General features: G+C 36.1%; 1 protein-coding gene across 2 annotated transcripts in view; it reads left to right on the forward strand.

Moving 5' to 3' along the window:
- Positions 1–718: 718 nt before the first annotated feature.
- LOC5573437 (facilitated trehalose transporter Tret1) overlaps positions 719–22,345 on the forward strand; it is a 34,070-nt gene continuing 12,443 nt past the window's right edge. Inside the window, exon 1 of one of the 2 annotated variants that reach the window (XM_021837928.1) lies at positions 719–811. The gene's annotated coding sequence lies outside the window, so the exon portion shown is untranslated. Of the gene's footprint in view, positions 812–1,513; positions 1,936–22,345 lie in introns of those variants that run through there. The other variant, XM_021837927.1, reaches the window with a different exon arrangement.

The raw sequence follows: 22,345 nt of genomic DNA on the forward strand, positions 1-22,345 counted from the left end.
GGTCCAGGATCTTTTCGTAATGGAAATTTCCCTGACTTCCCTGGGCATAGAGTACCATCGTACCTGCCACACGATATACGAATGCGAAAATGGCAAGTTTGGCAAAGAAAGCTCTCAGTTAATAACTGTGGAATTGCTCATAAGAACACTAAGCTGGGGAGCAAAATAATACTAAGTCAAGAAGAAGAAGAAAGAGCCAAAAGTTTATATTGATTTTAAACTGAAATATGTGTTTTTGTGCTCAAAATAGGTAGATCACACAGCCATGGAATTGAGAGTGTTCTGATCTATATTTGCTCTCCAATCAAAGTTTATTTTTAAGGATTTATTTTGAAAAGATTATCTCCTGTGCACACAACAATCACCATCTCAAACTAAAGGCAATATGCAACCACAGAAAAATGGACGTAACTTGTGTTACAATTTTCATTTGAACTCATCGTCTTACTTATGAACTCAGCAGTGATTTCCAATTACCGTTGCAAAATATTTATATTGAAAAAGTTATTTGTTTGTTCTGACGAAGTGGCACAGTATGTATGCTCAAATTCATCATTAAAAGGTATATTTAAAATGTCCGTTTGTCTGTGATGCAACTGTTTTGGCCGCAAGTGTATTGTGACGATTAATTCCAATGCGCTTATCAATTTTAAAACATTGAAATTTTACCAACAACCGGCAGGATCCTGGCGCACGCTTTTGTGCTTAATCAGTAGTAGCGTGGAAGATTGCGCCCAACGAGCGTTTCACTTAAGTTTGATGAAATTTGTTATGGTGCAGTTTTTTTTGTTGTATTTTCGGCAAGTTTGAGGTAAGTTCTCTTCGAAAGATGTGACATTCAAACGCCTATTGAATTGAGTGTTAAAAGCTGTACTGTTGTCTCAGATGGATTTGTTCAATCTGTACCCTGGAAGTGACAGAATATATTTTTTTTTGTTTTTGAACTTAAACTTTCCGGAAAATTGAGAATAATACCCACAAAAGTTGAGCCATTTTATGCAAAAAACATTTCGTCTGAAGATCGCATCAAGTGACTCTCAATTGAGAAATTTCCACTATTTTATGACATATAGCCGTACTAGGAAAAAATTATGCCGAAAATCGAAAAGGGCGTAGCCTCAAATATTTTGGTTTTGTTTAATGAAAAGAAAGTTTGCTTTTTTATCTTGAACGAAAATTATTGCTCTACACTACATTCTATGATCACTCATGCAAGTGGCAAGTGTGCGCCTTATTCAACGCCTTTGCATAAAATCTTCTGCCTTATCCGCAAATTAAGCTAATCCGAGTGCATATGAATAACTGTAATAAGCGGACCGTATTATTCGTACTCACAAAAAAGAACATCGCAGGACCACAGACAAATGGACTCCATTCAATGCAACAAAACCGCCCACACATGTTCCCTACTGATGTGACATCCATCCATCTCTCCGGCATCATCCACTGACCGATGGCAGAAGCGCATTACTCGTGAGAGAATTTGCATCTGATGTTCGTGTTGTCCAATGCTGACCCTCGGCGAAACAAGTGGCAGTTGAAACACGTTCCAGATCATCTCGGTCCGAATGCCCATTAGGGGGCACAGCTGGGCAGTCAAATTGTGTGTTTTGGCGTTTGTCAGGTGTCGAATCGTCGCGTCGTTCTAGATGGCGTTCAGTTCGACCGTGGACATCTGATGGAATGCACATTGCGGGGCGTAATTTTGGCGGAAGTTCAAAGTGCGAATAGAAAGTACTACTGTGAGTTATGGAAGAGAAATTAATCGTATGCTGATAACAAAGTACTTTGTTGTTGCTGGTGATATCGACAAAGAAGTGGCATATTATTCTAGAGTAGTTAATTCAGATTGAACAGTTCATGTGGCCTGCGTGAATATTTTAAAATTATTTCAGTTTAAAAGTGAAAATTTTCCAGCAAAATGGATTTGTACAGGTAAATACGATTCTTTTCAGCACAGCTTCTCACACTCTTAGTTTTATATAACCGTCGTGTAATGACGTGAGGATAATTTTACAGCATTATGATAATCAAATATATGTTCCTGGAATCTCTTTAAGATTTACTCGAAGAATCGCTCTAACGATTTTTACAGAAATTATTTTTGGAATATTAGCAGAATGCCTTAGGCATACTCGTTTCTACACTGATTTTTATGGATTGCATGAAATTGTACAGTAATTTCTGTGAGTCTGATGATTGATTCATTCAGAAATATTTTCAAGAGTTATTCTTTGATTTTCAAGCAGTTCTTTGCAGATTCATTCAGAAACTCATGAGCTCTACAGAATTCCTTGAAATTTCACCAGAACAAATTTAATTCGGTACTTCCCTTGAGGTGTTTACCTCGAATTTCTCTAAATTTTTGTTTCTCTGATTTCGTGAATTCTCAAACAAATCGTTTTTTATTTACTTGTTAAGCAAACTTTCCTTCCGCATTTCTTTCATTGGAATATCCATGAGCTTCTTCAGGAATCCCGTTAAGAATTTTTAAATGGATTTTTTTTCTGGAATCGCCCTATCGTTTTATCCTGATATCTTTCAAAAGTTTTCTCTTTTGAAACTTTCTTTCTGGAACGCATATGATAATTTCATTCTGATTATATTCCGAAATAATTAGCAAGGAATTTAGTTACAAATATCTTTATGGATCTCCAAAATTTATTCAATGATTTTTTTAAGAGGATTCTTCTAATTCCACTTTAAATTTCAAAAAAACATTCTGCTTCGCATTCTTCCTAAAATATCGCGAGATACTTATCCACACTACATCAATACATGAACTGCCCATACTCGCATAACAGTTCCATATATAGGAAAACTCATACAGTATGGGACTGTTATGCGAGTATGGGCAATAAAACATTCATACAAAAATTTATTCCTGCTTTGAAAGTCACTTATAGAAGAAGAGCATTTTACTTGGCGATTTTGAAATCTGATATAAAAGTATACATTAGATATCAAATAGAGTAAAGTGGGGCAAAAGTTTTGTTTTCAGTATTTCTAGCTCAAATGAAAAGAAATGTTATAATAGTTATTTATGCAACAAGCTGCAAAATTATGATTTTTTCAGCACGAGTTGTACGTTTATCCAACGAGGTTCGCCGAGTGCTGAAAAAATCGAGTTTTGCAACGAGTTGCATACAACATTTTTTGCTATTACGAAAAAACCCGGTTAAGCTGGATCATTTCCAAAAGCAAAAACAAACATTTAAGGCGAAGTAGCCTGTCATTCGTTTTGGCAGCAATGATGACTTAGCTGCGTGCAATTTCAAAGTGATAAAACTTATTCTTGATAGTTTATATTGACTTGACAAAGTATCACTGTACGCGCCAACATACATAAAGTATGCTGATACTTTTTCAGCTGTGTCAGTGCAAAACCATCTGATTTTCTTTGATTTGAAATCGTGGGACGAATTAGCAACAATCATCAACGGTGCGTACAAATTTCAATGACGGCCTACTTCGCCTTAAACCGAAACCACGTGAGCATACATCCACGCGTAGTATCATTTCGATATTTTTCAATCGCGTAGGCTGCGACTTAGTAGTAATCTACGAATGTCACTAATTTATTCGTTCACAGACCTATGGGGTTCTGCACAGAAATCAGTCTCACTCTTTCACTCCTTCATGGAATTAGTAAACAACAAGGCCAGTAAACGTCAAAATCCCGTACAAAATCAAAACAGTGCAGAGCCCCATATTCCCTATTGGAGGACACAACATGTAAGACGACGCGTACAGTAGTGGATTCTGCTGCTACCTCTACGAATTCTGGACGATCCATTCCCAAACCAGTATCGTCGGTCAATCGTTAGAAAATGCAGTTCTTTGGTAACGAATTTTTCTCGGTATCCATGGAAGATACCCTGCATCGGAAGTAGGGTGCATTAAAGCATATCCGGATGCGAATTGAATACACCACTTCCGAAGTAAGGAATCTCGCATAGATTTTGAGAAAATCCTACTTCGGCGTGAAACCGATTCAAAGTTTTTATCGCGCCGACAATATCACCAGTCATGCATCTGTACCTCACATCAGCTATAGAATCAGATGCTATAGCAGTATAGACTGGAATATTTGGCTGACGGCTCCCAAACAGTACTGAAAAGTGCTACTTTTCAGCACCGAAAACAGTACTGAAAATTAGCACTTTTCAGCATTGTTTATTTTTGGTAGGAAAAGTAGGCCATTATGTAGTGCAAATTATCAATGAAAAGTTGATTAATTTGCAACGGAATCTCAAAAATGATATGGTGGTTCGCTTGACGTGGCTAGGATTTTGGAGGGCTAGGAGTACCTACTATATTTTTTTAATAACAGAAACAATGTCAGTCGTATTCATTACGATTATTACAAATCTCGTAGTTCGCATAGATTTGGAATATTTTTTTTTGGTGATTTTGTCTCATATCGATGCACATCATCCTTGAAAAATGAATCGCTCGGCATGTGTGCTAACGATCAATTGTTCGCAAACCTAAGTCATAACTTTTCAAGGATTTTAAAGCTTGTATTCCGCGATCTGTCTTCTGCAGGGATTTAATCCTGAGAAAATTGAGAGAATCTCTCACGTATCGCTCTCTGTAACTATCATAACATGCTGCACATTATGAGAGACTGTATACTGCTACAAGTTTGATCAGATTGGGGGGATAGTAGTGCATGATAAAACCCCTTAAACATGCTCCAAGTCTGGGGGACACTGTTGTTATTGGAAGTTCGTGGATTGTTTATCGTGCCAGTAAAAAAAACACCTATCCCCAACGCACTATGGGGCAGGGACGCAATCTGGCGGGACATAATTAATAACTCTGTAACGAAACGTTTCCGGTATTTGATGTCTTCGGCAAAGTTTTTTGTAACAACGAGGACCATCTACTGGCATAAACGGATAGTTCGTAAATCGTCCGCATAGGTGGCGCCACAATCTAACTTTTTACTGTGACGTTCTAGAGACTTGACATGTTCGGCAAAGTTGTTCATTTTGATAAAATAAACAACTCTCTCGAAGACGTCAAAATTCCACAGCCTACTGTTCTCGAGTTATTGGCAAAAATAGAGAAAATTAGTGAAAAAACGATTTTTTTCACCGAATTTGACATTTTTCCTAAGAACTATGTCATATAATATTTTTTAATGATAAATATATAACAAACGCAAGCTTTGGTGGAAAAAAATTAATAATACGACGTATAAAACTTAAGAAATTATGAAAAAACTTCAAAAATAGAGCAATTTTTGAACCTTAATATCTCCAAAAGCGCAAAAAAACGTAAGCTCAAATTTTCCGGCAACATAGAGCAATACTTGATGAAACGGATGTCAAAATTCCAGAGAGGTATATTTTGGTGTTTTTGAGATTTTTTGACTTTTTTACGGTTTTTTCTTTCATTACGCGATTAATATTTTCGTGGCAAATATTTAAGTGTATTTTAAAATTAGCGGAAAAATATATTTTATTATTTCATGAAATTATTATATCTGCTCACAGTATAAGCTGGCTTTGAATTTCATCTCGAATTCGTTGTTACAATTTTCCGGAAGCTCAAAATTTAAGCAAATCCGTTGATTGAACACATATATAAGGTTAAACAACCTAACAGTTCTCAAAATCGAAGGAATCTTCAAATTGATACCTTTGATCTGTATTCTCTGTTTCGAAACATCCAAGGATCAACGCTCTTTCCGCTTTGAAACAAATATACAAGATCCGGACAAGAGATCGTGCGCTCTGAAATTTTAGTATTTAGAGATATCGACATGAATATGCTTTAAAATTTGATTTTCCGTGTTAAAAGTAACAAATTCACAAAATAAATTACTCACCTCGAACCATAATGACAACAATAACTGATACATGATCAAGTTTATCATGACATACTATACCATTTGAATTATTGAAGAGTAAAAATTATGTACCCAGTTTTAATCTACACTTTCATCAACATTACTCGATATCAACTCAAGGAACTGCTCTTAAACTGAATTTCATGGCTACTATGAATGCTTTAAAAAAAAAAAGACACGGACACCGTCTTCAACCAATTAGCTGCACATACTGTAACTTAACATTAGACAACGGACAAGCATGCACCAGTGGCATAGCCGAGAAACATTTCTGACGAAAAGTTTCAATGGCTGATGCGGGAATCGAACCCACACCCCATGACACGATGCGCTTAAATGCCTGACGACACTAACCGCTCGTCCACGAGGCCCACAGTTTTTCGAAAATTTTTGTTCCACGACTCGTTATTTCTTAAAGTCGATCGTCCCTTCAGATTACTTATAGAAACTAACTGTATTGGAGTAATATAATCATTGTAAAAAAATGAAATATCTCAAAAACACCAAAATATACCTCTCTGGAATTTTGACATCCGTTTCATTGAGTATTGCTCTATGTTGCCTGAAAATTTGAGCTTGCGATTTTTTGCGCTTTTGGAGATATTAATGTGAAAAAATTGATCTATTTTTGAAGTTTTTTCATAGTTTCTTAATTTTTGTGCGTCGTATTATTAAAATTTTTCCACCAGAGCTTACGTCTGTTATATATTTATCAGCAAAAAATATGATATGACATGATTCTTAGAAAAAATGTCAAATTCGGTGGAAAAAATCGTTTTTTCACTAATTTTCTCTAATTTTGCCAATAACTCGAAAACAGTAGGCTGTGGAATTTTGACGTCTTCGAGAGAGTTGCTTATTTTATCAAAATGAACAACTTTACCGAACATGTCAAGTCTCTAGAACGTCACAGTAAAAAGTTAGATTGTGGCGCCACCTATGCGGACGATTTACGAACTATCCGTTTATGTCAGTAGATGGTCCTCGTTGTTACAAAAAACTTTGCCGAAGACACCAAATACCGGAAACGCTTCGTTACCGAGTTATTAATTTTGTCCCGCCAGATTGCGTCCCTGGCCCATAGTGCAACGGTAAACAAGCGAGAAAAATGGATTTTATCATCGCTCTCTCTTTGGGGCTCTCGCTCGCTGCTTCCATTTATCAGACTTGTTACACCTTGCGATACAATGACGATCATGACGATCATGACGATCGTGGATCGCAACAGATGGGATGTTTTTCTTCGCTTGCTTTGATCGTGCTTCATACTCAAATGAGAGCGAATTCTGCAACGCCTGGTCTTCTGGCATGCCATTTCTGATCAGAAAATCAATCGGGCATGGTTTGGGCGGAAAATTATGCCGTGAACGCATTATGATTCATGTTAAGGCGAAGTAGGCCGTCATTGAAATTTGTACGCGTCGTTGATGATTGTTGCTAATTCATCTCACGATTTCGAATCAAAGAAAATCAGTTGGTTTTGCACTGACACATCTAAAAAAGTATCAGCATACTTTATGCATGTTAGCATGTACAGTGATACTTTTTCAAGTCAATATAAACTATCAAGACTGAGTTTTGTCACTTTGAAATGCAAGCTGAAAAGTCATCATTGTTGCCAAAACGAATGACGGGCTACTTAGCCTTAATTGCAACATGTTACAACATCCGACAAACGGTTTGTCCCGCGACAAACAGTGCATCGGATGCTCCACATATCCTTATTATGCGCGCGTAGTGAACTGTTCAAATCATGCTTCTACTAGAGCGACAACCATCTTAGACCATTCAAATACTATGTTGTTAGTCGCTAGAGGTGGTGTTTTTCCATCCTTGGTAAGTATTCATTTTTTGTCTAATCTAGTGGAAAACTCCTTCAAGAATACTTTCAAAGAATTCACCAAGGAAATCCCTTGTAATTCTTTCTCGAACTTTTAAGTTCAGTCATATGCTTTTAAGAGATTCCTTTGAGAATTCCCACGATGTTTTCGTCATGAATTATTTTCGTACTCTTCCAGTGTTTTCTCCAAGACATCCTTTACTAAGTAGATGAAAAACCGAATTTAGTACTATACCATTTAATTCCACTAGAGTTTGTATCCTTTGACAGATACGCGTATTTTGACCTCAGCTGTAAGGCCGTCTTCAGTGTCGTGTACTAGACTCGACGAGGCCTTACAGTTGAGGTCGAAATACGCGTATCTGTCAAAGGATACAAACTCTAGTGGAATTAAATGGTATAGTACCAAATTCGGTTTTTTTCATCTTCTTATAGGTAAACTAAACAGCTCGAAGATTTATTATCATCCTTTACTAGTTTTTACTGAGTTCGTACTGGGATTTCAACAGAAAGTCATTCCCGAGATAAGCAAATATTCAACAGATTTTTCTGTGGTTTATTTAGACGATTTCGATCTCAAATTATTATAAACATTTCTCCAGGAAGGAAGGCAGTCCATAAGATCTACATGATCTTCCAGCGTATTCACTGATTGTTTGATAAGTGAAACACGTGCAGTATCGTTTTGACTCATATTCCGAACAAAAACTTGCTATGCAGTTTGAAAGTGCGCACAATTTTAATTTAGGACTAACTAGTCCAATAGAAAATCAAGTTACTCAGGACTTCGAAAATATTCTCAACCAAGAGAACGTTTTCGAAAATGCCTGTGAGACTGATTTGGAAGAAGTGAGAACTATTATTGAAAAAATTCAAAAATATGAAAGCTCCTGGTGATTATGGAATTTTCTACATCCTCATCAAAAATTTTCCAGAAAGTAGCTTATCATTTTCAGTTGATATATTTAACAAATGTTTTCAATTAGCATTTTTTCCTGGCAAATGGAAAAATGCTTAGTTTGTCCCAAATTTAAAACCAGATAAAAATCCTGCAGAAGCTTCTAGCTATCGTCCAATCAGTTTGCTTTCCTCCATCAGTAAACTTTTTGAAAAGGTTATTTTGAACAGAATGATGGCCCACATCAACGAAAATTCAATTTTTGCCAATGAACAGTTCGGATTCCGCCATGGACATTCGACCACTCATCAACTTGTAACAAATTTGATCCGTTCCAACAAATCTGAAGGCTATGGTACTGGTCTTGCTCTTCTAGACATAGAAAAAGCATTCGACAGTGTTTGGCATGAAGGTTTGATTGTAAAATTAAAAAACTTTAATTTGCCAACATACATTGTTAGAATAATTCAAAGTTATCTGTCAAATCGTACACTTCAGGTTAATTATCAGAACTCCAGATCTGAAAGACTTCCTGTAAGAGCTGGTGTTCTCCAAGGCAGCGTTTTGGGACCAATATTATACAATATTTTCACATCTGACTTACATGAGTTACCTCAGGCATGTTGTTACGATGAGCGGGGTTCCAATAAATTGGTCACATGAAGTTAAGTATCTAGGGCTTATGCTAGATAAGAAATTAACTTTCAAAAATCACATTGAGGGCATTCAAGCCAAATGTAATAAATATGTAAAATGTCTCTATCCCCTTATTAATAGAAAATCAAAACTTTGTTTTAAGAACAAGCTTTTGATATTCAAAAAATTTTTTAGGCCAGCCATGTTGTCAACAACAGACTAGCTGTTGTAATACAAGGAAGAAAGCTCTGCAGAGAATTCAAAATAAAATTTTGAAAATGATTCTGAGACTTCCTCCTAGTACCAATGAGTTACATAGAATATCCAATGTTGAAACATTGGAACAAATATCAAATAAAATAATCAATAGTTTCAGGCAAAAATCGTTACAATCCTCTATTGCCACGATTAATGCGTTAAATGTTTAGGTTAAGTTAGGGTAAGTAAATTCAAAGCGTTTTTTTATTTCTCTTATAAGCAGGTGAAATCAACTCACCTGTAAAAAATCTAAACTGCTACGATAAATGAAATGTAATATGTTGTTAACAAAATGTTAATAAAATCTTAGATTTGTTGTACCAAATTAGGATGATAGTGTTGTCTAATAACACAGAATACCTAGATTTATTTGTAAAAAAAAAGTTCCTTTGAGCCCGTGCTGCATCTTGTTTTCATTACTTTTACTTTGAATTATTTTGACAGCGCGGGTTCATGACATAATTTGTGCATGGCACCTTAGACAAAAACACTAATAAAATAATTTAATACAAATATATGCAAACCACAAAATTTGGGAAAAATCGTGATCATTTGATCAATATCATCTCCACCATTTGAGAGATATGTGTAATCAATAGAGATAGACAGCGACCCTACCGGCATTCTTCATCTATAGTTTTGTATCTCTATTGTGCAATCGCCATACAGAAAATTCATATTTCCATCTACGTACTGATATGTGACACTGATAACCTAAAAAGAAAAACCTCGTCTAATGTTTGAAGTTCAAAGTTCCTACGTTTTACGACCATATTTAAACCAAGTAACTAACTCCATTCGTGTAATACTGATTTTGACCGTAAATAGAATTTCTAGAATTCCAGGAATCTAATCCAAACTCCTTCAGTATAGCTTTCGTTATAGCCCCAGTCAAACATTACCAGAATACTAATGAAGGGAGAATGATCTAAGATGCCCAAGAATTGATCAACGACAAAGACTCAATTCCCCATTTAATCCATAATAAAAGATTACTAGTTTTGATCAATCACAAAGAAATTCAATGATTGTTTCCCATACCTGGTCGGTCCTAGTGTAGTAAAACTACAAGCTGTCACTTAACTCTGAATAGATGCTATCGCAAATTGCTTCCTCCCATTGAAATATGACACTTTCGCATGATTTTGTTATTTTAGTAACAGCAAGCAATGCTGTTGTTGTTCCCCATCTACTTATTGTTAATCATTCGAAATGACGAGACGCCTGCCCACAAAAAGCATTTGCACTTTGCACTTACATATGTGCAAGCACGCTGTGAACTTTCATGTAGAAGATTGCAATCAAATTGAGTTCTTTTTCTATGCTCGTCATTACCGTCACAAACGGAGTGAAAGACCAATTTGTCAACAAACGTGTGATAAATGTCATACTAGTTTAATCAGTGAAAATATGTTTTTTTTACAATGAACTGTTAGACGTGTCTGTGTAGGTAAATTGTCCTCTGCCACGCAACCTGGAATACATGCATCGACTCATCGAAGATTGCTGCTAATATCGCACCGAATGATGCATCCAATTTCCTCGTTTCGGTCTAAGAACTAGCTAACTACTGACCGTCTCCATCCGCAATTTTTAATAACTAAATGCGCACACCTTTGTTGGCGATGCACTTAGCGGTTTGGGATTGTTCAAATATTACGTAACGCAACAGGGGGAGGGAGGGGGTCTGACATAGTGTTACGGTTCATACAAAAATTTAAAAATTTCCATACAAAAGCTGTTACGTGGGGGAGGGAGGGGGTCCAAAATTGGCAAATTTTGCGTTACGTAATATTTGAATGAACCCTTTCGATAGCGCATTCTTCCCGTTAGGTATTGGCGGCATGCTGCGATAGCTTTCCACTACGATAGAGTAAGGTGGGGCAAAAGTTCGACCTTAGTGGTATAATCAAAGTTTCCAGAAAAACAATAGCAGTTAAAACAAAACAAATACCATACAGTGAACCTTCAACATATTGGCTATAATTTTGCTGAACAAACTTGTGTCAAAATATTTACCCATTTTTAGTTATAACAGTTTCAAAATTGATTGTCTTATTCGAACTTTTGCCCCACCGGTGGGGCAAGAGTTCGAATCTAGTGTGGGGCAAAAGTTCGCTGGCTAAAACACAAAATATCGATTCTTTTATGACAGGCATACTTTACACCAGCCGTAAACATAAGTTTGACGAAAAGTACACACTAAATTTTCATCAAAAAATTACCCAAAACCGGGTTAATTGTAATATATTCAAAAATAGCATTTTTTCGCAAAACTAAGTAGAAATGTAAAATTTTGGTGACAGTTTTCACACGATCAGACAAATTTAACTAAATTTGAAGATGATATGTGGATTTTAGGCAATTTGCAAATTTTTCCGTGGTTTTATACATAGGTCGAACTTTTGCCCCGCTGATTCGAACTTTTGCCCCACTATGGGCCAAAAATTGTTTTCAAGCATTTATGCATAAACTAATACACCTCAAAGCAACCTTATGATAGGCCTAGAAACGCCCTAACATAAAATATTGAAAAAGATTTTATCTTCAATTGGTTCCATGCAACGAAAGTTTGACCAAAAATTACAATATTCACGTCGAAAAACAACAAATAGCCATAACTTTTCCAAATCTCAATCGATTTTTATAATATTTGGATTGAAAGTCTCTTACTTGAATAGCATTCGAACCACCATGACATTTATAAGATTTGTTTTGAATTGAGCTAGAAATCTCAAAAAGAAACTCTTACCCCACTCGAACTTTTGCCCCACTTTACTCTATGTCTCATCGTTTGTCGAAATCACGTGTAGCATTGTAGCAGGCGTGCGCTTCGGAGGCTACAGTGCTCCCTAGACCTCAATTATCAGGAATAATTATCCATTAAATCTGTGCTCATTTGTGGATGTTACGCCCATTCGATTCGAACCACTATACACATAACTGGTACATCTACCTATAGTTTCTAATCCGACTGAATAGTCAAATATTTCTCCAAAAATATATACAATACAACTTACAACCAAGTTTTGATTATATGTTTCTTTTGGTAAACGAAACGTCTTGTAGATATTTGGTTTCTTCATAATTTATGGACCATGAAAAGGGCATACCTTCAAACGGGCCCTACGATTTTTGTTAAATTTTTTGGTAAGCACAGGATTGATTGATTTTTTTTCGATATTAACGGTCTGAGGAGCACTGTGAAGTCGTTATCACCATTGATCGTTAACATCGACATTACTATACATTACATCCTTCCTATAGGACACATACACTCAGGACCAGGAATGACAACACTAAGCGAGCCGCTTCCGTCTGAATTGATGATGAGCAGTACTAAGCGCTATTTTGGAGATCTGATTCTATATGAGCGCACGCGGTGCGCTTTTTTAATTAGGCAAGGCAGTTGGAGTTGGTCTGTTTATTGTTATTAGGTGGGCAGCTCACGTCGCAAAACCGTTGGATGACATTGGACTGGTTTATAAGGAAGCTGTCGCGTGTTCGATTCGCTGGCCAATTCAAACATTAGATTTATATCCTGTTTGCAGGCGGGGGGATGTTCGGGTTAGATCTTTGCGCCGAATCAGTTTTAAATTTGAGTCCTTCCTAATTTTGAATCGGCGGTGGCTCGGGATTTCTGACGAAAAGTATTCCGGACTGAAGCGGGAATCGAACCCACACCCCTTGACTCGATGCGGCTAAATGCTTGGTAATACTAACCGCACGGCCATGAAGTCAATGGATACATAGATGGATAATTCCTTGTAGGAATATTTAGATGAATTATGCTAGGAATGTTTGTATCGATAATACATATTGCTGTCAGTAAGAATTAAACAAATCTATGACTCTTCTTTGGAATACCAGACTATCGCCGTGGCATATATCCAGGTCGGATTTACGAAAGTGGGGATCCAGGGGCTATAACCTTGTGAGGGTTCTTTACCCAGAAAAAAAGGATACTATAAAATGGACGAAAAGGTAGTTTCTTTGATAAATTTCTTGGTTTATATTCCTGGAAAGGTTCAATAACGGAACATAGAAATTTACCGTGAGCTGATTTTTTTGTGTGTATTTTATATGTGTTACACGCTAATTTTTTTCGAGTCTTTTCATCATCGGCAACATTGAGTTGATAATTTCCTTATTGTTGGTTCAGTAATTGCTAAAAATCGTTGTGATCCAACATCAATATACAAAATTATGAAACTTTTCTGAAGTGAGTATATGTTTCTTAGAGATTTATTAGTGTGACATCCTCAATAACGTGACAAATATAATGTACAGTACCAATACTCTTGAAAATCATTAGGGTCTTGGGTAATGATGACATTCCTATTGATTTAAGTTTTTGAGTCCTTCCAAACCTTTTTGAATGTCGTGGAGTCAATTGAATCCCATCCATGAAGAATTCAATATTTTTCTCTAGTATTTTATTTTGAGTTTGTTGTGTAAACCTATTTTCTAGGGGGAGGACAGCATTGCTCTGAGTAGGCTATGCCACATCGAGCAACTTTGAGTTACTCATAATGGATCAATGCACGCGTTCACTCGTTGACGTTTTAGCGGTGCCGTGTTAATTACGTGACCATGACAACAAGTGAATTCGGCACCGCTCGAGTGTCAAATTAGTGAACTCGTGCATTGGTCCATTGCTCAGAAATCAGCAACGAAGCAGTCACTGCACGACTCCTACCATAGACATTATAATGCTCATACTGTAGATATGCTATGAATTGCATCTAAAATGTCTGGTTCAAATCTTTGGGATTTGATAAGAGTAGTTTATATTATCGATTCGTATAAAGTGCAATTATGCACTTTTTTGTGTATAATATCTAGTACGGTCTGTCTGAAGGCTGACTAATTGTATTGAAGTTTTGAAAAAATAAGCGTTCGTAAAAAAGTATTACCTCTACTACATTTAAGCAGTTCTGAAAGTCATGTGATGTAACACTTTCTCACAACAATCAATTGGTTGAAGGCTCCTTCCAATAGATCAGTATATTTGCTGTAATTCTGTTCATTTGTAGAAACTTACCTACAGCATGTATTTTTCTATGATTTTGTAATTTGTAATTTGAACTTTATTATAAACGATAACCTGTTAGTTGAACTTTACATCGGGTCAGGTTGTTGAGATTAATGCTAAGAAGTCGTCACAAAAAATGCAACGGAATCATACCAAAGTTTGTTTTATTTTAGGGCAGATTTAATACAAATCATTAATTTAAGGTGAAGATGAATCGAAGCCAAACAAGAGCACAAATCTGGAGAACCGAATATCCATTTGAGCTGGAAACTTAATGGATTGGTCGTCACCAGCAACTGACCAATCGATTAAGTTTTCAGCTCAAATGGATGTTCTGTTTTCCAGATTCGTGCTTTTGAAAATTTGATGTTTAGCTTCGATTCATCTTCACCTTAATAAAGCTTCAAAATCACATCCCAGTATGATTTACTTAAAAGTCCAGCTGTTTCAAACTGATCTCAACGAAAGTGATTTCATTCAAATATTTCACTTAGAAAAAGACCTCTTACAAGTATTTTCAAGTCCTTACGAAATTTTTCACTGCGAAACAAACAAACCAACACTTGGTTGCTGTGTTCTCTTGAAGCCGAGTCAATAGGCCTCTGCACTGTTTTGATTTTGTATGGGATTTTGACTTTTACTGGCCTTGTTGTTAGGGCCTGAGAGTTAGGGTCGATGTACCAATAGCCGCATAGCTAAGAACAAATATTCGTATAAAATCGAAAAATAATGACAACGGCATTATTTTAACATCATCTGAAAGCTTTTTATCTTGGTTTTGTAGGAAAAATATGAAAACTAGGAAAACTCATATTTTTCTATTAATTATCGCATGTGCCACTATAGGAACACATGTGCCTATAGTAGCACTATTTCTAATTTCTGTTCCTATAGTAAACCTAGCTTCACGGCGTAGGCAAAATACAAATAAAAACCATGTTTTTTCAAAACTTGTATATTTTTCCTTTGAATTATGGATCAAAAGCTTTCGATTGATTTAAAAAAGTTCTTAATTCATCAATTAGTTTGTTTAATAAAAAATAATTTCTCTAAGTAGTGCTACTATAGGAACAATAGGTTTACTATAGGTGCAAGGGAGCTCAAATTTCAGGCAAAACTATTTATTTAGATAATTTTTTGTTCAAAATCGAGCTGTGTATCAATGGTACTTAGATTAATTGGTCCTGACCTACAGTCAGTGACATAAGTTAGTAACCAAATGCTGTTTTTCCATACAAAATGCCCAAGTTTGGGGTGCTGTATCTCAGCTTCTGGTAGACCGAATTGGCTGAAATTTGGATGACGAACTACAAATAACATGAAATTTTGCCTGTAAAGGAATTATTATATTGCAGTCATTTTACATAGAGTTTCAGAGGGTTGTTCAAAGACAAAAGTAAGTAATCGAAAGACTTTTTAATATAATTTGAAAACGGTAAGTCGTGGAAAGTTGGTGTGTTCTGCAAATTTGTGTGACTTCTGAAATTGAACAACTTGGTTGTCTAATGGCTACCGCTTCTGTTCCATAAGCAGAAAGTCATGCCCAGTAAACACACCATCGTATATGATGGTATATAAAAGTACAAAGGTGGAGGCGATATACGTACAACTTGCATGCAGCCTTATGGCGCATGTACGTATATCGCCTCCACTTTTGTACTCTTATGCACTATCATATACGAGTTTGTGTTCGCTAGGATGGGTTCAATCCCAGGCCCGTTCCTTTCCTCGTACTTTGTAGTGGTATATTTCACTTGCTTCTGTCTTCCACTCTTAATATATCACAGCTGATCTACCACAATTCATAGCATTTGCTAGCACCTGAGACGGACAAAAAAAAAAACGTTTCCATACGCTTTCATTCTTAAATCCTATTTTTTTTCTTTTTAAATTAATCGATTTAATTTCTGAGGAATCAAATCGGAACTACTGATATTTGACCATGCAACAGAACTCTAGTCCCATCCTTGTATCGCGTTTAGTTTAGTCCCAGAAAAATACTAGAAAAAAGGGGCTATGTGTCAGCAGCAAAACCGTATGAAGCTAGAAAATTTGATTTGTAATCAGTATTCACGTGAGTCCTTGAATTACCAGTACTTAACAGCCCTTGTTGAGATAATACTCATGATTGTTATCCTGGCTTCTAGTGTATTCTCGGGACTTATGAACTCCAAGGCTTTAACCATCTGCTAGGTAAAATAGATTCAATTTCAGAAACTGTTTCCAATAACAAGGACTTCGTAGCGCGAATCCTTCAATTACCAGCACATATTAACCTAACAAGATGAGACTAGGGTTCAAACTAATACATGAGGCCTGATACATGAGGCTCTGTACGTGCCATAAATTCAGGTGCACGACGTTAGGCATAAATACGTTAGGCATAAAGACGTTAGGCATAAGTACGATAAGCATAAATACGATAGGCATAATGGACGTTTGGCATAATAGATGTTTGGCATAATGGACGTTAGGCATAATGGACGATAGGCATAATTTTCAAAATGAAAATAGAAATCGTTTACTGGAAAAGTGTATTGACTTTTTGATAATTTTTTTACTATCTTCATTAACGAGATTTTTAGCCCTGGGCTGGTTCATCTCGGGACCAACGGCTTTACTTCCCTTCCGAAGGAAGTAGTAACTATGACTTTCATATCATAAGTGACTATCTCGGGGTTGGGATTTGATCCCAGGTCTTCGGCGTGAGTGGTGTGAGTTCTAACCATAGAACAAAGCCATGCTGAAGGTATCTTAGTTCGGTTCCTAGTCGATCCAGGATCTTTTCGTTTTCTTCACTTTCTTGGCCATGAAGCATAATCGTGTATCGTGCACAAATGAGAAAGCCAAGAATAAGAACGACGCTGTACATGATCTGTTGCTCATCTTTTGGGTTTGGTTCTACACTTATAATTGGCAAATTTTTCATCAGAGATTATCCCTTCTTTAAATTGAAGGCTGTTCTTTATAGTTTTGATGTTAACAAAATTATTGGAGTTAGTGCTGCTAATGCCTTAATCAGAAAATTTCCCTTCTTCTATAAATAAGCTGTTCTTTCGAGACATTAATGTCATTATTGCTTTTAATATATCCATCATACATTTTACCTTCTTTGAATCATAGGCTTTTCTTTATACTTATACGGTTAATCAAATGGTTGGAGGAAAAGACTGTTTGAGAAATCACCTTCTTCCCATATATGTTGTTATTTGTATTTTTATTTTTCTAATAGTTTCTGGAATTGTTTAATGCTGGATACTGTGCTATGATGAATTTGAACTTGACTTTTGCAATTAAAATAAATATCTAATCAAATTTTAATTTTCAAACTCGACGAATATCGAGGAAATTGATTGAAAATCATCGAACATTGTTTGCACAAGTAGCAAAGGAGCCGTTCTCACTACAATTAATTGACGAGCAGACTCGAAGTAGCAATGTAACGCCAAGAAGATAGTTGTCATACTACCAGAAAATTATTGCTGAAGATAATGTCACCTATCATAACATAAATTCTTGACTTGCCTCTCGATTTTTGTCTTCAAGGTACTCATTTGCACTATAAGTATTAATATTTATATGGAAGATTTCCCTTCTTTAGAATTAACTCAATTATGTAAGAGAAATATAACAAAAAAATGTCATATACTCATTACAATAAACATCTTTAGAAACAAATAACACTTTGATTGCACATCGCAAATTTAAATTGATACTTACAAAAATGGATTGAGCTGGATTTTAGAATGATGACAATAAAAATGACAACCAATTTTCCTCCATATCTGTCATTTAGTCATTTAGGTCACATTTCATAGCACCGCAAAAAGTGATTTAATACCAGCCAATCAATCCACCCTTTCGTAACGCTTTTTGTATGAACATCGCACTTTTTTATGAACTGTCACACCTTAAGGACAAATACCCACCCCCATCAGCGTAATTGAAATGGGCCCGAAAATTTTTCGATATAAGACGAGTTTCAAATGACACACGCGCAAGTTATTTTATGCCAAACGTCCATTATGCCTAACGTATATTATGCCTATCATCCATTATGCCTAACGTCCTTATGCCTAACGTCTTTATGCCTAATGGGGTATACTCCATAAATTCTATTGTTCTTTTGACTTTTACGGTGCGCCTTGTGTTGGTGTCTCGCGCTCTCTCACGGGCAACTTGCAAACAGGGCGCACAGTATAAGTCAAACGTTTTACAGCATGCATAGGCTCATCGCCAGTCTGCTTTTCAAACAGCTAGCCTCTCTGCCATAAAAATTATACCAGCCCTACACCTTCCCGCATGAACTAGTGTAGACGCAGTGTAAAGTGAACAGACGTCCCGGATTATCCGGGACAGAACAATTTTTAACTTGACAGTACAGTGTCAATACTTCTTATATCTATTAACTTAGGATATAGCAAATGTTTTAGATTGAATTTGAATGTAAATTGTACATCAAACATAAGCAGCGCTTCATTGAGGATGAGATCTGACAAGCGTCCTGGATTTTTTCCGGAATACATCTGGTCACGTTAACGCAGTGGTATACACGGTGTACTGTCGGACCAAGTTTACTGCATCACTTCTCCTCCTCCAAGGTCTGCATTCTGACGTGGCAGGCGCCATAATCACCTAAAATAGAAGATCACCAGTTCTTACACACTAAGGGTGCCTGTTAGTCCCAAGCAGTCATCTGGTTGGTTCCTTGTGTAAGTGCAGCTGATCAGGCGGTATTGGAGTAGCAACCACGGGCGGCCAATCAAGTTCAGGCTCAAGCTCAACCTATTATATCGTGTCACTATAAGTATTTTTTTATTTTTCATTTTTCACGACTACTAGAATCTTTTAAACTTGTTTATGATATAAAAAAAGCTGGTACCGTCAAACGGGGTAATTTGCAATAGGGGTGAAAATTGCAACACTTGGACATGTAACGGGATTGACGTTTCATTTAGCATTAAGTGAAATAATTGGAATTTATTTCACCGTTTATTGACCTGAGATATGAGACATAAGATTTTGACAAGGATTGGGTATTGTATCTTTTTTGGTTAATTAGCTGGAGCTGAAAGTCGTTCCTCGTACCACACAAACGGTAGAAATATGTCAGTCGAGGCATTTGCTCTCAGTTATAGTAGTGTACAAATTGACAAGCTTTCATTTACTAGAAATTTGAAGTTAGATGCCTTTCTCCATAAAAATAAAACGACAAAAATTTGTGGGTGGGTGTCCTAACGTTGTTACGGTTAATACAAAAACTGTAGAGTATCAATGCAAAAAGCGTCACGAGGGGGTGGGTGGGTGTCCAAAATTACCAATATAAGCGTTATGAAATATATGAACCAGCCCATACCCTATACAATAACAATTGATTTTTCAATAATAATTTGTTTTCTGAGGGTAGAGTATCCTGTTTATGATTTATGTCATGCTTTTACTGCAGTATATTTTTAAATGATCATAATGCCACGATATAGGTTCTGTTTTTAATAGTTTCCTTTAGGTAGCACTGTGTGTTGCACGTTGCTTCACGTCAGGGGTAGCAAGAAGATTGTATATTTTTCATCTCTCCTGATCCCAGAAAACCAAACATGTATGAAATTTGTACGTGGTATTCTTTATGTTTAATTAGGGTATCGGTGGATGGTCAACAAATAGTTTCCCACGGGCCAAATGCAGCCTACTAGATGATTTTGTGTCGCTTGCGAATGAATTTTTCATTTCAATGTTATGTGACCCGCATGATATTTTCTTCTATAACATTACTTAATTCTTTTAATCTCGTTTCAATAAAGTTGTTTATCGAATTTGTCTGAATGTTGTCCAAGTTGGATACTAGTTATCAAAAAATGCTGTGGAAATGACTGCATTTATCAACTCAGGATTGGTTCAAAGCTGAGACGAGACTCGCGAAGACGGTCTTCTTTTTCTGTGATAACTGGGTTTTTTCTTATCCCTCTCTGTATTTACATCAATGATGCGCAAATCGTTCAATTTTCCACATGGACATCTCAGCAAAAAATTACTGGGTTTGCATCACACCGAAGCATAAATAGGCATTTGAGCAATAACTAGCCTTGTGTTAAGGTTTACCAGCATCTTTGGAAAAATTGGAGCAAAAATTGAACGCTGACTGAGATCTTTAATAACTGTTTATTTCGAATACAATACTTCTCACTTTTTCAGCCATAAAAACGACGGGCTGCATTTGACGTTTCGTGACAGCAGAATCTGGGCAGCATATGACGTTGATATTTTTCCTCTCCGCGAGTCTCTCTCAGGTTCAAAGCTGTCTTATATTCTAAATTTCTTCATATTCTGAAATATTTTTTATTCTAAAAAGAAAATTCCTCATATTCCTAATTTTTTCGTTTCGTGAAAACTTTTGTTCCGCTCATTGAAAGCATTCGGTTTTTCATAGCAGTTTATTTCTGTGTTTGATTGTCCTCAAAATTAAATGAGATGTCGTTGTCTTGGAGGCATTGCAGAATTCGTTCTCATTTGATTTAGAAGAAGGATCAAAGCAAGCGACGAAAAGTATCCCATCTGTAGTGCCCATATATATAGTCGACGTAAGCGCCACTGACGTTTTCAGTATGTTTGTCATTTTATCGACAATTAGAACAAACGCCCTTTTGATATTGAATCTTAGTACCGTAATCTGGGGGCAAATTGATCACTGGGCGAATTTGATGAGGTCGGCACCAAAAAAACATTTCCTCCAAAGGGTGCTGAAGGTTTCGTTGGCACCACAGACATTCCATGTTTTCTGGTTAATAGTTCTGGTTGCATAGAAATATTAACACTTTTTGAAGGTGTAAGCAATACAGTTGGAAATGTCGGTGCTAAACAATCCACTGGTTTTGTGCCTTGTGAACCCGACCAGTAGATTACAACAAAACTGCAGCACAATTATATCAAGATTTATTACAAATAACATATTTTGTTTCGCTTATGTTAGAAGCACTTTGAGTTGATGGAGCAAATTATAGTATAATTATAACAAAATCAGTAAACATAATTGTAGCACAATTTATAACGAAAAAAAAGATGACAGCACTTGCTTATAACAAATTTTTTTATGATTCAGTTATGGAAAAAAAAACTAAATGAGTTATATTTTTGTTTAAAAAACGCATAATTTGATAGAAAAAAAACGCACTTGCTTAGTAATAATATCTGTTACAACTCTGTTGTAATCTACTGGTCGGGTAAGCTTAAGTATGAACAACTGAACTCATTTATAATATCACACATTAATGTTTAGTTTTACGCTAGTTGTGAAAATTTGTCAAACTAAAATAGTACGATTTCTGGCTTTGACCGAACACTGTAAAAGTACTACATTATTGAATTGTTCAGCTGTTGAAATTTCATTGAAGTTCGTTAAATAATCTTAGAATGATTCTATTAAGAATATTTTTGAATTCTGGGGAAGTTTTCGAAATATCCCTTGAAGGGTTTTAAAGTTGTCCATAGAAGAACGCTAGAAAAATTATTCCCGTAAAACGGGGTATCTTCGATAATGCGTGATCCATAACATACTAAACTAAATAAAATAATTTCTTGTTATCTGTTTAGTAAAACTAGTTCAAAAGTTAAGAGTATTAGTGTGAAGCTTTATGTCAGAGTTATTTTATTGAATTCGAGTACATTCACAGCAAAAAAGAAAGCTGATTGAATGTACGACCGGTGGATTTATGGAGAAGTTTTCCTCGATTTTGGCTTTTCTGATCAGGACTGTATTTTTAATTCCTGACCAGAAAAGCCAAACACGAGGGAAGCAAAAAATAAGTTAATATAATATAAAAAGTA

The sequence above is a fragment of the Aedes aegypti genome, chromosome 1, assembly GCF_002204515.2.
Source record: "Aedes aegypti strain LVP_AGWG chromosome 1, AaegL5.0 Primary Assembly, whole genome shotgun sequence".
Classification (NCBI taxonomy): domain Eukaryota; kingdom Metazoa; phylum Arthropoda; class Insecta; order Diptera; family Culicidae; genus Aedes; species Aedes aegypti.